The following is a 3,238-nucleotide window of genomic DNA, read 5'->3' on the forward strand; positions in this document are numbered from 1 at the left end:
TCTATATTCTCTATATTCAGGCATGAGGAGAGCGTCACGCTGCGGCTCTGATCACGTCTCTCAGACAGGAAGTAGAAGAGCGTCTCATTGTGTGGAGCTCCAGCAGCTGTGCTATGAATAAACACAATAAAACACACACACACACACACACACACACACACACACACACACACACACACACACACACACACACTGCTGAGCTCTGCTAATACACACACTAAAACACACAGGTTTGGCTAGATTTACAATTATGAATGTATAATTACCACCAACTATTCCAGCATATGTTTTACACAGCCGATGCCCTCTCCAACTGCAACCCAGTACTGGGAAACACCCATACACACTCATTCACGTACACACACACACACTCTGGCCAGTGTAGTTGATCAGTTCCCCTATAGCGCATGTGTTTGGACTGTGGGGGAAACTGGAGCACCCGGAGGAAACCCACGCCAACACGGGGAGAACATGCAAAATCCACACAGAAACACCAACTGACCCAGCCGAGACTCAAACCTGAGACCTGAGAGCAGTGAGGCCACAGTGCTGACTACTGAGTCAGCGTAATTTGTAAGCAGTACTATAATATGATCAGAACAGTTTTGGGAATACATTTAGATGAGTTTAGTGCTAACCGTATACAGCGTCACATTTATTAAAGCAGAGCGGCGCCGTGACCCAGAGGATGTGGAGAGCCCTGATCAATACATCTAATAAACACAATACAGATAATCCATTAAACATGAACACTCCTGAAGATCTGTTAAACACCAAACACTCAGAGCTCTGAGACTCTCCCACAGAGACAAAACAGCACACACACACACACACACACACACACACACACACACACACACACTGGGAAAATCCAGAAATACTCTGGAACCGTGGGCCGCGGGCCAGAGGAGGATTCACATGGACTCTGAAGACCCAGATGAGTTTATAAACAACTCCCACAGACATCTGCAGCTCTGACACTGATGCAGAAACACGGCCGACACACACTGCCGGGGAGATACTCTGAGAAATGTTCAGCGCTTATATCAGCAGATCACTTCAGCAGCTCTATTCTGATGATCTAGTAGAGGAGCAAATCTGCACAAGATATAATAAACTCATCACAAACACTGATAAATACAGTAATAAATACACTAACTCAGCTTCATTTGTACAGCGCTTTCACAATAATTAGAGTAACACATGTAAATGTATTGTGGAGCCCTAATAAGAACACTTCAGACAGCAGTGTAATGTATTTCATAATATACTAGATGAACAGAAGATAATGGAATCATTAGAGTTATGTAACAGGAGTCCATATTTAACCCGGTACCACTGGGACCTGCACTGCGCATAACACCAATTACTGAACCACTAGAGATCTACACTACACCCTTATTAGGGGACGTTAACCATTCACTACACTACACAGAAACACCTGAGCATACAGCTTCCCAGAATCCCCACATTCAACCTGCAGAAGCGGACAAACCAGATCACACCCAATATAAAGCTAACAATGTCTGATCTAACAATATAAACATACAGTAACTGCAGTGATGTATTAATATATAATGTCTGATCTAACAATATAAACATCCATAACTGCAGTGATGTATTAATAACGTCTGATCTAACAATATAAACATACAGTAACTGCAGTGATGTATTAATAACGTCTGATCTAACAATATAAACATACAGTAACTGCAGTGATTATTATTAATAATGTCTGATCTAACAATATAAACATACAGTAACTGCAGTGATTATCAATAATGTCTGATCTAACAATATAAACATACAGTAACTGCAGTGATTATTATTAATAATGTCTGATCTAACAATATAAACGTACAGTAACTGCAGTGATTATTATTAATAATGTCTGATCTAACAATATAAACGTACAGTAACTGCAGTGATGTATTAATAATGTCTGATCTAACAATATAAACATACAGTAACTGCAGTGATGTATTAATAACATCTGATCTAACAATATAAACATACAGTAACTGCAGTGATGTATTAATAACGTCTGATCTAACAATATAAACATACAGTAACTGCAGTGATTATTATTAATAATGTCTGATCTAACAATATAAACGTACAGTAACTGCAGTGATGTATCAATAATGTCTGATCTAACAATATAAACATACAGTAACTGCAGTGATGTATTAATAATGTCTGATCTAACAATATAAACATACAGTAACTGCAGTGATGTATTAATAATGTCTGATCTAACAATATAAACACACAGTAACTGCACTGATGTATTAATAATGTCTGATCTAACAATATAAACATACAGTAACTGCAGTGATTATTATTAATAATGTCTGATCTAACAATATAAACATACAGTAACTGCACTGATGTATTAATAATGTCTGATCTAACAATATAAACATACAGTAACTGCAGTGATTATCAATAAATCAATGACAGATCAATGGCTAGATAATAATGAATAAATTGATCAGCAGGAAAGGGCGCGTGCCTGTACCTGCGCGTGACAGACTTTGCCATGGCAACCGGTTCAGTATTTACCGCGCGCGGCCATTAAAGCAGCAAACGGAACATTCAGCGACATCAACACACGAAATAAACACAGTAATGAACACACCAGCGAAACCACCGGCGCGACGGAGCTGCTGTTTGAGTGTAAAGGGAGTACACACCCCATCGGCGCCAGTGAGCAGTCTGTATTGTGTAAATACGCGTGTTTGTGTGTGTTGCGGTGTGTGTAAACAACACACTCACCTGTTTGTGCGGTCTCCGCTTTTACCGCATGACAGAAGCACAAACACACACAGCTCGTCCGCTGACGGCGACTGTCACGGAGTTTCTCCGTTAAATGAGCAAATGATCCTCCGTCTGTGTGAGTTTGACCGCGCTCCGCCTCACAGACACGAGCGCGCGCACCCGTCAGCGCCTCCATGCGCGCGCACGAGACATGACATCACACCTGAGCGCGCAGGTGAACCCAGTGTTGCCAATTTAGTAGTAGTGTTGTTCCTAGATAGAGCGAGTTAATATTATTTAGCAACTTTATTTTATCTATCTATCTATCTATCTATCTATCTATCTATCTATCTATCTATCTATCTATCTATCTATCTATCTATCTATCTATCTATCTATCTATCTATCTACTTGTCTGTCTAATGAGTAAAATGGCCACACACACGCACACACACACACACACAGAGTACAGTGAACA

The 3,238-nt window shown here is 40.2% G+C and overlaps 1 protein-coding gene across 28 annotated transcripts in view; it reads right to left on the reverse strand.

The window, feature by feature from the left end:
* Positions 1-2,945, reverse strand: part of eps8a (EGFR pathway substrate 8a, signaling adaptor) — a 28,760-nt gene extending 25,815 nt beyond the window's left edge. For all 28 annotated transcript variants that reach the window (XM_068219562.2, XM_073945767.1, XM_068219556.2 and 25 more), the window contains 1 exon segment: positions 2,779-2,945. The gene's annotated coding sequence lies outside the window, so the exon portion shown is untranslated.
* Between the last annotated feature and the right edge of the window lie 293 nt (positions 2,946-3,238).

The sequence above is a fragment of the Danio rerio genome, chromosome 4 (assembly GCF_049306965.1).
Source record: "Danio rerio strain Tuebingen ecotype United States chromosome 4, GRCz12tu, whole genome shotgun sequence".
NCBI classification, from domain to species: Eukaryota; Metazoa; Chordata; class Actinopteri; order Cypriniformes; family Danionidae; genus Danio; species Danio rerio.